The 14109-nt window shown below is 35.4% G+C and overlaps 1 pseudogene; it reads left to right on the top strand.

Moving 5' to 3' along the window:
- Positions 1-8911: 8911 nt before the first annotated feature.
- On the top strand, positions 8912-14050 carry LOC145096282 (putative serine/threonine protein kinase IREH1; annotated as a pseudogene).
- Positions 14051-14109: the final 59 nt, after the last annotated feature.

Raw genomic sequence — 14109 nt, 5'->3', positions numbered from 1 at the left:
ACAAGATAATTCAAATCAAACTTTTTCATGTAATTAGTCTAAACCTTAAACTAATAAAAAACATGAATCTATTGACAATTATCTTTGAAATTGGATTAGCATGAACATTACCACATCAAAACAAGTTTATAAGTCCTAAAACATTTTAGGGTAATGTTCTTAGTCCAATTCCAGCCAAAAAAGTCGAATTTATGCTGTCTGGGGGTCCAACTCGTCGAGTGAACGAACCAACTCGGCGAGTTGGATGCTTTTTACCTTGGACTCGGCGAGTCTGCTGGGCAGACAGCATGAAAACTCGATTTTCCAGCTTCTTTTGCAAGTATAACAAGAAAACAAGCCTAGGCTCTGATACCAACCCTAACTATATAAGCATCTCAGTTGGGTTATGAGCATTCTAACACTCCTAAGTGTACATGCAACCCTAAATACCTTGGATCTATGTTTTCTCTATTATACATGCAAATATGAACATCCAAGGTATTATCCTAATCTAGCATACAAAAACAATGGATATAACAAGATATAATACATACCTTTTGTTGGATTAATGTCTAAGTCCATAACTATAATTGGTAAGACTTGACCCGACCCGGCATGGTCCATTTGGGTTGCATACCATCATGCACTTGGATAAGAGAAATAAGACACTTATGGTTATTAATATATTATAAGTTCTAGTATATTAATAATAAGAATAATAAGATTATTTAATTAGTATTGATCAAGAATTAATCTAGGATTAATTAAGTGATCAAAAGAAGACTAATTAAATATATGGGTTGATTGTGTAAATCATCCATACTTGTATAGTGGGCTAATGCTCCATGGATAATCAAGTTGGGCTAAAACCCATAGGATGGTCCATGGATGCTCCATGGTGTATTTGAACCCATGGATCCAAGGAAATGGAAAGTCATGACAATTAGGGTTTGCCCTAATTGTAACACTATATAAAGATATTATTCTTGACAAAATCGGCACTAGTAGGGTTCTAGAGAGGGCTAGCCGATTTCATGAGTTGTAAGAATTCTCTCAAGCTATTCTAAGTGTTTTGATGATTGTGATTCCATTTGAGGTGTCACACTTGGGGCACTAGGCACTCAAGCTTCATGAAGACTTTCTACACCAAAGAGGTATGTATTCTATCTTGCTATAGTTATTGTTTTGTATGCTAGATTAGGATAATACCTTGGAAGTTCTTATTTGCATGTATATTAGAGAAAACATAGATCCAAGGTATTTAGGGTTGCATGTACACTTAGGAGTGTTAGAATGCTCAAAACCCAACAGTGGTATCAGAGCCTAGGCTTGTTTTCTTGTTATACCTGCAATAGAAGCTGAAAAAACGAATCTGGTGCTGTCTGGCCATCAGACTCGGCGAGTCCATCAGGAGACTCGGCGAGTCCATGCCTAAAAAGTGATGAATTCGATCCAACTCGCCGAGTTTGTTCATGCACTCGACGAGTTGGACCCCCAGACAGCATATTTTCGAGTTTTTTGGCTAGAAATGGACTAGGAACATTACCCTAAGTTATTTTTGATCTTATAAACTTGTTTTTGATGTGGTAATGTTCATGCTAATCCATTTTCAAAGATAATTGTCAATAGATTCATGTTTTGTATTAGTTTAAGGTTTAGACTAATTACATGAAAAAGTTTGATTTGAATTATCTTGTTCTTATGAGTTGCTTAGATTAATAGAAATGTTGAGTGAAATAGGTGTTTTCAATCCATTTTAATCTAAGAGTTGAGTATAAATGTGTTTGTGTAACTTGTCCTCAAGTTACATGAAGAGTCACATTAAAGACTCATAAAACTCATAAAAGTTGGCAATGGTTACAAAAGATGAAGAGTCTTGTCCTTAAGTTATGGAGGTTCAAGAGTCACTTCATTAAGTAATAAAATATGTAACCATAATTAAATCCATAAGTTATAAAATAAAGAAAAGTTAATTCTTTTATTAGTTTAAAGTCTTCCATAACTTGTCCTCAAGTTATGGAACTTGAAGAGTTTTTGGATTAAAACTACTTTAAACACATAAGTTATGGAATTAATTAGTTTTGAATAGTTTCAAAACTTGCCCTCAAGTTTTGGAATTTGAAAAGTTTTCAAGTATGAATACTTTAATTCCAAGTTAGCCCTTAGAATTTTAAAAGTTAAAATTCAACCCTTATACTTTATAATATTATAAGTTAATAATATATATATATATATATATATATATATATATATATATATATATATATATATATATATATATATATGTATAAGAGTAAAGTCAGTCTTACCGCTAGTACGCCTCATTCACGAAGCCGGTCTATAAGGTGGGTATAAGGTTGTTGCCTATAAAATGGCAACTTAATGGGTGTCCACTCTCACCCACCGCTTGCTTGACTGGTGGAGGGTCGTTAGCCGAACGGGTTTGACAGGACTAGAATTCTCCCTTCATTAAAAGTATTAATGAAAAATACTAAGTAACTAAACTCTTAATAATACCCAATCTTAGTTACTTAGGAAAAATGTGAATAAGGTGCTAATCCATGAAATTACACTTTGCACTTTGTTTAAGTCGTTAGTGGAGCGTGTGTGGTTAACCGGCACACTAACTTGGACTTAACAAGGTAGGTAAAGGGTGACTTAATATTTATCATAGTATTGATGGAGCGTGTGTGGTTAACCGGCACATCGATTGAGGGGTAATTTATTAAAGGTACCAAGTAATTTGCATGGTTACTTCACACCTTGTTTTGTGATCCTCGGCATCCCAGTCACAAAACCTGAAGGGCACACTCGAGATTGAAACATGCCATTGAACAGTTCAATGAATCTCAAAGTTCTAGGAGTTTCAAAACCAATTAAAACCTAATAATACATTTCGTTTATCTTGGTGGAAATTGGTGAATCGTCATTCACCTACCTTCAAATATTTTATAGCTTGGATTACGGCATACCTCTTCTAAGTTATAAAATAGTTTGTTGGGTCCTAGCCTTAATATTTCATATTGGGTGTCATATTAAGAACTTAAGATCAACTATCTTGAATATCTCCCAAAACATGTCTGGTTTAGACATTTATGATCTTCCCAAATCTCTTGAAACAAGGTTTCCTAATGAAGATGATGTCCCATGGATATCATACTTCTTTCTCCTCCTCCAATTATTCTCCCTAACCCACAAGCTCTTGAAAAGTTTAAGGTCACTCAAGCCCTATTGGCAAGGCAAGGTCTAGGTGTGGACACATCTTGGAGATGTAGTCACATATTGACAAGCCGGGAGAGTTGGGTGTCAAAGTCTTGAGAAAGTTGGTGGTTCAACTACTTTCTAAGTCACATAGTGAGTTCTTTTGGAACACCTATGACACAGACTATGACAAGACCCTTAATGATCTTATCTATTTGTTAAGATCAACTTCCTAAAACTTTATGGACATTGACAATGATGACATTGGATATCCAGTAAAGCATTCTCTTCCCAATGGAAAGGGATCGGCCATAGTCAACTCGGTTGACCAAATGGTAAAGAGAAAAGCTAAGTCTGTGATAGTCTCGTGTACCATTATCAAAGAGTCCATATGTTTATATTGCCAAAGGAAGGGGCATTGGTTGCGAAGTTGCCAAATTTACCTAAGGATGTTAAAGTCAATAAGTTTGACTCTACTTCAGGTAAAGTCCACTATCTAACTCCGTTAAGTTTCTATTATGAGATTCTTGATACATGATGTGACTGGGTCACATGGTGATGTTTTAAGAATCAAAGAAAAATGAAGAAACTTAAAGAAAGAATATGCTGAATCTGATCGCATAGATGGATTTCTATCGCGTAATTTGACAGATTCTTGAGCTACTTCTTAGGAGTTATGATATATTGCTTAGGAATAGGTAACAACAAGTTTTCATATGGATTGTAAGGATAAGTTTTTTCCGCAAAGTTTTAAAATAAAAGAAAATTTTTTGATTTTATTTATTTTAAAATATCCTTACAATGGCATTTGAGGAAAAATTGTTGCTTATATAATTCCGTTAAGAGCAAGAGTGGAAATATGAAATTGATTCTTTCATTTGTGGTAATGTCTAAATTTACCAAATAAGGAAAGATTCTCATCATCCAAGTTTCAATTGGACCGGAACTTGGAATCATGCAAGTTGTATAGCATGATGAATGAGAACTTTCAAGTTTTGGAAAATTAAGACTAATTACTTGTTCACATGGATGTGTGAATCAAGTAAAGGACTAAGGGATCGAGTACACATTCTTGTGCACTGGTCAAGTCCACCACAAAAAGATTGATAAAACTATTCGTCATAGTTTACTAAAGCACAGTAAATATGATTATACTTACAAGCTTAAGTGTAATTCTGCGACATTGGAAAAAGGTTCCAATGTATGGCAGAGCGAATAAGAAGAATCAATTTAGGCAGAAGGATAAAAGTCTCTCAAATCTGAAAAGATGGGAGAGTACTTTAGTATCAGTTTTTGTGATCATCTTAATGATTAAGAAACCATATCAAAATTAGTTCTCTAAGGAAGTCTTAGTGCATTCTTATGACTAAGAAGAGGGATCTTGAATTGTTGAAATGGTTAAATAAAGAAGATGAGTCATACTGCAAGTCTTAGAGTCATACTCCAAGATTGTAATTTGAGTGACATGTCTTAAAGAAGGTTTAAAACACTTGTCAAATGTAAGAGTAAAAGTTTTCTACTCTTGTACATTTGAAATTGGTAAGTTGTGATGTTTTGGATAAAACAAAGACCAACTAAGGCCAATTGTGTGAAGTGTTTGTCTTGATTAGAATCCACACTATCTCTTGGATATTTGACAAGGGAGTCTTATAGGTCAAGAGGACAGTGGGAGTCTTAAAGGTCTTGAAAGTCTCAAGAACTAATCAAGAATAAAACCTGAAGTTCTTCACTAGCACACGACTTGAGGTTTATAACCTATCGTGTTGACTTATTCTGTGCCCATTCCAGTTAAAGTTGGCTTTGCATATGAGTTCTTAGAGTTCTCAATTAGTTGCATAACAACTTGGAAGCAATGGCAGGCCCTTGAGCTGCCAGGTGGCAAGAAATTAAGATTGAGTTCAGTCCATATGAGTTTGGATTTGTCATTATCCTTGTCTTGTGACTATGATTTTGACAATTCACATGGATAAGAACACATACACCAGTAAATCTAAGTGTCATAAGGTTTCTCTCCGATTCATGAAAATGATGGTGAGGAGACACTTTCACTAAGTAGATTTTAGCTAGATAGCAATTGTGATATTTGCATTCTCAAAGTCGTTAGTGGAGCGCGTGTGGTTAACCGGCACACTAACATGGACTTGTGAGAAGTGGCAAAAAGGTCTAAACATTATGATTACGGCATCCCTCTTCATAATTGTTTAGATACACAAGTGTGCTATCTAAGGGAAGGTGTATGATTTTGATAAAGTCTTATCAAAACAATCTAGTATCAGAAATCTGAACTTTGGTAAGAAAGTCAATAAAGTATTGATTTCTAGAAGTCCAGCTGATTTCTGGGTACATGTCAAAGCTAATGGGAGCATAAGTGATATGCTAATAATCATCATGTTAGTGGGAGCATGATAATTATGTTAAGTATTGCAAGCTAGCAACGTTAATTATAGAAAACAAAAGTTTCAATTGGGAAAAAGTTGTTTTGCTATAATTAAGGGAGAGGAAATTATACTTCATCTCAAATCTATAAGCTTAGATCATGAGGTTTTAATCATTTAGTCAAGGATATATATATGAATTTCATGTTGGAATGACTCAACATAAGGAAATTCTGTATATGAGTCCATTATTTGCGTTCTAAAATTCGATTATGATTACGACATCCCTTTTCATAATCTAAATTATGAGAACCTGGCAAATTGAAATGGACATATTATAGCAAAAGACTGGTTTAGTCTTTATGTGAGACATCATGAATCGTGTCCCATATGCTTCGGATATAGGATCGATTACATGTGTTATAATCATTCGGTCTAAAATTTTCCAAATGCCTGGGGCATTAAGAAGGGAAAAGGTTTAGAACTGGATATGACTAAAAGGATTAAACAATTGTCGAGAACAATCTAAGGTCTACCAAAGATTGGTTGCTCAAGGACAATTGGAAGTATAGTGATAATTCTGGAAGGACCATATTGACATAATCTGTAAGGAGGCAACTCTTGTTCAGAAGTGATAGTCAAAATGGAATCTGGAAATGTTTCAAAGTTAGGATTTTCAAATCTGTGTAAGATTAAGGAAACTTAATGCAAGATGGATGTTTCCAAGAAGTTGATCTCCTTTGGAATGCTCTGTAATGTTTGTTGTCAAGTCTTTATGAATTTGTGCATAATCATTACAAGAGGATCAATGCATATAAGTTTAGAATCTAACAGATTTCAGTAAATGGCATGAATTTGGAATTCTTGCATTTGCAGTAAGGATTTGGGAGTGTGAAAAGAGAATCATTGAAGTTATGTTCAATGGATCTAGTTCACAAAGTAAAGATCATAGACAAACATAGTATGCATACTTGGTGTATGGCATGACTAGTGTTTAAGAAAACATAGTGTACATGCTTGGAGCATGGGACAACTATTGTTTTAAATTCAAGAATAAGGTTGATAGCTGAAACAGTATACAATGAATAATGTGTAATCATATGGTGATAAATAAAAGGTGTTTTATTTATGTTCAAAGGGTTGATACCATATTGGATTCTATTATTATTGTGTTTCACTTTGCATGTTTTGACTTCCCGAATAAACTGGGTTATTCTTCCGGAATGACTAAGTTATTCAAACCATCCACAGTCGGTCATATGTTGGAAGTAGATATGAATTAAGACTGTCATGATGGGTTGTAGAGGTCTAAGGTGTTGGACAAGGCTACAACAATCATGAGTGCTCATAAGTTCTGAGTATTGGATTCAACCCGCGCTCATTGGAATCACTTCATGGATTTTATCACGAGTGATCATGAGACGATAATATCTTATATTCTTCAAACCTAGAGATATGAGTTGTTACTATGAGTTGATAGTACATTGATTGCACGAAACCGCATTTGGTAACTCTGTGCTATAAAACGTGCCTTTGTGTATGATTCAACAAGTAGTAGAACAAGCCATATGAGTCGAAGTTTATCCATTCCTTTTACCTTCGGGATAAAAGCGATATCTGTGGGCCCCTCGATGATTTGATGATGACAAATGGAAGTGCTCGGCCGAGCCAGGACTGATTTGATTTGTTCAATTAGTCAGTCGTCATAAATCGGAAATCGGGAAACAACAAATGGACAGAGAGAATGATCATAATCCATGTCTCAGTCCATATGATATCTAGAATGGAGGAATATATGACCCCTTATCTAATGGACACGTCATTGACAAAGGTCAGAATTCATCGATAAGGTCAGAGTTCGACCGAAGCTTTTGAGAGCTACGATTGCCAGTTGGTTCCTGAAGTCATACGCAATATTAATTTTAGACTTATCCAAGTGGGAGACTGTTGGATTAATTTCTAAGTCCATAAATATAATTGGTAAGACTTGACCCGACCCGGCATGGTCCATTTGGGTTGCATGGCATCATGCACTTGGATGAGAGAAATAAGACACTTATGGTTATTAATATATTATAAGTTCTAGTATATTAATAATAAGAATAATAAGATTATTTAATTAGTATTGATCAAGAATTAATCTAGGATTAATTAAGTGATCAAAAGAAGACTAATTAAATATATGGGTTGATTGTGTAAATCATCCATACTTGTATAGTGGGCTAATGCTCCATGGATAATCAAGTTGGGCTAAAACCCATAGGATGGTCCATGGATGCTCCATGGTGTATTTGAACCCATGGATCCAAGGAAATGGAAAGTCATGACAATTAGGGTTTGCCCTAATTGTAACACTATATAAAGATATTATTCTTGACAAAATCGGCACTAGTAGGGTTCTAGAGAGGGCTAGCCGATTTCATGAGTTGTAAGAATTCTCTCAAGCTATTCTAAGTGTTTTGATGATTGTGATTCCATTTGAGGTGTCACACTTGGGGCACTAGGCACTCAAGCTTCATGAAGACTTTCTACACCAAAGAGGTATGTATTCTATCTTGCTATAGTTATTGTTTTGTATGCTAGATTAGGATAATACCTTGGAAGTTCTTATTTGCATGTATATTAGAGAAAACATAGATCCAAGGTATTTAGGGTTGCATGTACACTTAGGAGTGTTAGAATGCTCAAAACCCAACACCTTTTTCATGTAGAAAGTCTTCATGAAGCTTGAGTGCCTAGTGCCCCAAGTGTGACACCTCAAATGGTTCACACAACACCAAATGCACTTGGAATAACTTGAGAGAAATCTACACTCATGAAATAGGCTAGCCCTTCTATTACTCACACTAGTCGCCGATTTTGTCAAGAATAAGATCTTTATATAGTGTTACAATTAGGGTAAACCCTAATTGTCATGACTTTCCATTTCCTTGGATCCATGGGTTCAAATACACCATGGAGCATCCATGGACCATCCTATGGGTTTTAGCCCAACTTGATTATCCATGGAGCATTAGCCCACTATACAAGTATGTATGATTTACACAAGCAACCCATATATTTAATTAGTCTTCTTTTGATCACTTAATTAATCCTAGATTAATTCTTGATCAATACTAATTAAATAATCTTATTATTCTTATTATTAATATACTAGAACTTATAATATATTAATAACCATAAGTGTCTTATTTCTCTCATTATAGTCTATCCAAATGCATGATGCCATGCAACCCACATGGACCATGCCGGGTCGGGTCAAGTCTTACCAATTATAGTTATGGACTTAGACATTAATCCAACATTTAGAACACAAACACCATTACTCGTCTTTTTTATATCTTTGTATTATGACTATGAGTATCTTTTTATGGGAGGTTGATAATGATAACATTGCTCATCGTGTAGGAGAAACACCTGAGTTAGAAATGAATGTTATTGAATTGGGGTCTCCAAAATCTGTTCCATTAAAAGATGAAAATAAACCAGATTCACTTGACTCTGAATCATCTATTATTGATCAAATTTTGTCAACAGGATCCAAAGGCTTGACCAAAGGATTGGATGATTCCGATTTCGGAGATGGTGGTCGACAGAAGGAGCCAAAAGTATCTTTTGATTAGGATTGAAATTCTTCAAACTTTTTTGCATGATTCTTTTTTGCTTAATGGGTGTGTTTGTTTCGCAAGTTTGGGTAGTTACAGGGGTTAGTGATGGGATTGCAGATAATTTTAATGAACTTGTTCCTGATATGGCATTGGATTTCCCTTTTGAACTAGATGCATTCCAAAAGGAGGTAATATTAATATTAATTTGATATAAAATTAAATAGGGTTAAACTCATATACATCTTTTTGCTTTATAATTATAGGCTATATATTATCTTGAGAAGGGGGAATTAGTTTTTGTAGCAGCTCATACTTCAACTGGAAAGACTGTTGTTGCAGAGTACGCCTTTGCACTCGCATCAAAAGTACAATATCTTACTCTTGATATCTTGTCTATTCAAAAGACATAAATGCCTTCCTCATCATAAATTGGATCATTGACCTGATTGTAACAACATTAAAAAGTTTAGTGATGTGAGATTTAGAATTAGAAGTGGAATGCATAATTGGAATAGTTGGTTTCCATTTATGACATTAACCCTTTTTTTATTTCTAAATTTTTTTGCAGCATTGTACAAGGGACTTTCCTAGGAAGTTTGACGTGGGTCTTCTCATAGGGGATGTTAGTTCAATTGAATACTAAAACTTTCAACATTCTTTTAACAGAAGTGGTAATACATTTTGATCAATTTTTTACAGTAATGGTATCAGTTCATAGAGCCTTAGTGCAAAAGCACATCAATATTCTTGCCATAATTGCTCCTAGGCATCCAGATCTAGGGCAGGAGATTGGTCTTGTATGATTCCATGATTCTATATCAACTTTCTCTTAATTTATTATTATAAGTTATAACTTACTAAAATTTTGATGTTTTTTTAAATATTATCTATACAGGTAAATCTGATCTGAAATAATCAGATTCATCAAAGGAAAAGGAAAAGGAGGATGATGGGTCCCTGGTGCATTGACGGTTTTTCCCCTGTATACGATGCTTCTTGGATATGAAGGAAGGGAAAGGTTTAAGAGTTATAATCCTTCTATCGTGGTGACTTATTTTTATTCAGATGTTACTTGTTTTTTTTTTAATAATTATTAGTGTGTTTGATAAATCAGGGCTACTCTGAGGAAAATCTGGATGGAGGAAACAAGAGTTTAGTGTATATTCATGACATTGTCATCAAACATGCTGATTGCCATAACCTTTTGCGCCCTGAAACCGTTGAATCATTGTTTGTTCTATATCGTATCATAGAAGATTCAAAGTATGTTCTATTATTATTATTATTACCTTTTTTCTAATCTTGATTATATATATTATTTTTTATGATATATATTAATTTTTTTTAATGTTATTATCATATATCGTGAATGGGGTTGGTCAATTTTCGAGGCGTTTGAGAAGTACACAAAGGTTGAATCTGGTGGCTATACCTCTCATGAATGGGGTTGGTCAATCTTCATATGGCAAGATCATTATTATCCCTGGGAACACATGTTTATCCATCGAATTTATCAAGGAACTAAGACCCCATAATGGAGTCTGCCTCAGAAAAAGATAAAAAAAAAGAAGATGCAGAGGAAGTAATATGGGATTATGGGTACAACAAATAGTATGGGTACAAAAGGCTTTTTTTGGGTGACTAAGTATACCTTATTGACCTGTTCTGTCTTCTTTCTCATTTTACCTTTTATAAATATGTGATGAGAAAATGTTGTATTGTTTAACAGGCTTTCATCTAATGGACTCGTCTTTTTCACATCATATGATTTTTTTACCCATAATGGATAAGTAATAACTATTCTATCCCCCCTTACATATCAAGCGCTAGAAATCGACCCTTCAGAGAGTGCATTCAGATCCCTTATCAGTTACAAAACCTGCCAAATCTGGAAAATTTAGCTTTAGGGGTACTTTTAGTCTCTCAAAGCCAAAATCAACTAGCTCAAGGAGGAACATCCAAGTTCTAGAAGCAATTGACCACACTACCCCTACTGCCAACATGTTTTCCCCACAGGACTATGTGGGACAAGGGGGAATATGTTGTTTTCCTCTTGAAATGATTCCTATCTTTCACCTCGTGTGGGTATAGCTGTTGCCACTCAGAATTCTGATGTTTTTAGTGCTGGACTATCACTTCTTGAGCTCAAAAATAAGGTGAGTCACATATTTTATTCTTTAAATAATTTTGTCACCTTCTCACTCAAAAATCTATTTAACTAATGGTAATGTCTATTCTTTTTCCTCTCATAGCAAAGAGTGGATGCTAAAGCTTTTAATACAGATTGATCTCACTACAGACTTTCGATTCTACTTCACATGACATCCGATAGGACAAAAGTAAATACATTTACTTATACGTTACACTAGTTACGGATTCTCATTTTAAATTTACAGTTTAGACTCTAGATCTATATTTGACTTTACAATTTAAATTACTTAATACATGTTGTCCATTATCAGCCACACACCATGTTTTATAACAAGGATGTATTAAGCTTATGTCTGCAACAATATGGTACTCATTCACTTACTTGGCCTCATCTTATCAATACTCCAAAACTTTTTAAATGGCAGGCATCAGTCAAAGTTGAATTATTGAAGGTCTGCATATGAAAAGGGGACAACCAATCAAACAGTTTCCATTTTCCACCAGATTCGAACACATAACCTCTAATTAGGGTTTCAAAATGGACACTTCCATCTGGATTTAAAACCCAAAAACATTCTTGCTAATTATGACTGTAAACTGAAGATCTGTGATTTAGAACCCTAAAATAGTCACAAATAAGAAGATTACATATTTTTTTTCCTGGTTTCACTCCCAATGGACACTTCCATCTGGATTTTTTTTCTTGGTTTCACAAACTGAAGATCTCGAGGTTTAAATAACGTAGAGGTAGGAAGGCATTTATTTATGTATCCTTTATTGTATATTTGTATTAAAATAAATAGCTGATTCATTTAAATTTAATTTATGTGAGCGGGAGCAGGAGGTTTTGTCAATGATACGGGGTAAGTTTGACAAAGCAAAGGAAGAAGTGGATGCTAATCTTCATATATTTGCTGGGGATTTACTTGGCATTCTAGAAAAGAATGCAGAGAGTCAACCGCAATGGCAGGAAACTCTATAAGACTTATTGATGTTGGCTCAGAGGTATGCCATGACATCTCCTGGAGAGTTTTGGTTGCAGTGTGAGGGGATTGTTCAGGAACTGGACGACAGGCGCCAAGAGCTCCCCATGGGTATCTTGAAACAACTTCACACCCGAGTGCTGTTCATACTCACAAGAGGTACAAGGCTCCTGCAGTTCCATAAAGAAAGCGGATTGGCTGAAGATGAACTGGTTCTTCAACTCCGTTAGTCCTTTCATTCAGCAGATAAACGTATTCCTCCAAGACCCTCAAAACCACCATCATCATCATCATCAAGAAAATCTTTCAGTCAGGAACAACACGGGATGCTGGAACCCAAGAAAGAAAAACCCATACTACAACATCCTGCAAATGTTGCATCTCCGCCTACTGTAGAAATACCTAAAAACTTGGACTCGGGTAGAGACCGAATGGCTTCTTGGAAGAAATTCCCATCTCCTGGACCTGGACCAAAAAGCCAGTTGTGGTAAAGGAACATACTGATATAAATTTGGATGCTATTATTGAGAGGGTAGCCAGTGAAAAAGATGTGGATCCGACTACTACTACTATGAAGCCATCATCTGTTAAAGATTCACATGCACAATCACAATCACAGTCACAATCAAGTACTTCTTTTAAGCATCAGCATCGAGTTTCATGGGGGTGGGGGGATCAACCGAATATCTCCGATGAAACTTCCATCATTTTTCGGATTTCTGAAGAGGAGGTTCCGACTTTACACGTGGAAGAACATTCTAGAATTTGTGTGATTGCTGATTGTTGCGATCAGACAGGTATAAGTGTAGATGAAAGGCTTGTAAGGGTTGCTGAAACCCTTGAGAAGTTAATGGAGTGGATTTCACAAAAGGATAATAGAAGTCCAGATGCTGCTAAAGCAAGTTCAAGTGTTACCGAAGACTGTGATTTCATGTCCCCTAAGCTTAGTGATTGGTCACGTAGAGGTTCAGAAGACATGCTTGATTGTTTTCCTGATCAAGGCGATAATTTTGTATCGATGGATGATCTTAAAGCTCACCCCTCCATGTCATGTAGGACCCGCTTTGGTCCTAAATCTAACCAAGGAATGACCACATCATCTGCTGGCAGCATGACTCCTAGGTCGCCATTGATGACACCAAAAACCAACCAAATAGACTTGTTATTGGCAGGGAAGGGTGCCTATTCTGAACATGATGACCTTCCACAGGTAGGTAATAGGTTCTTATTTGTTATGAGATATAGGTACTAATATTGAAATATTTGTAGATGAATGGGCTTGCTGATATTACTCGATGTGCTGGCAATACGCCATTGGATGATGACCGATCTTTGTCGTATCTGCTGACGTGTCTTGATGACTTAAGAGTCGTGATCGACCGGAGAAAGTTTGATGCCCTGACCGTTGAGACATTTGGAGCACGCATAGACAAGCTTATTCGGTGATAACATTTTTATAATAAACATGTTTTTTATGAGGTGTGTGTTTGTTAAATCATAAATCATAAATCATAAATGTTAATTATTAGTTGTTACAAGCAGGGAGAAGTATTTGTAGATTTGTGAGATGGTTGATGATGAAAAAGTTGACATCGCAAGCACGGTTATCGATGAAGATGCTCCATTGGAGGATGATGTGGTACGGAGCTTGAGAACTAGCCCTATACATTCCGAAAATAAGGACCGCACTTCCATTGATGACTTTGAGATTATAAAACCGATTAGTCGTGATGATGCAATTGTATATAAATGAGTTCATTTTTTATAACATTTACTCACTTTTGGAATAATTATTTGTATTTGACATATTAG

The sequence above is a fragment of the Lactuca serriola genome, chromosome 3 (genome assembly GCF_051521515.1).
Source record: "Lactuca serriola cultivar US96UC23 chromosome 3, Lser_US96UC23_V15, whole genome shotgun sequence".
Taxonomy (NCBI): Eukaryota; Viridiplantae; Streptophyta; class Magnoliopsida; order Asterales; family Asteraceae; genus Lactuca; species Lactuca serriola.
The sequence above is the reverse complement of the archived record's forward strand: the minus strand, read 5'-3'. Positions and strand labels throughout refer to the sequence as shown.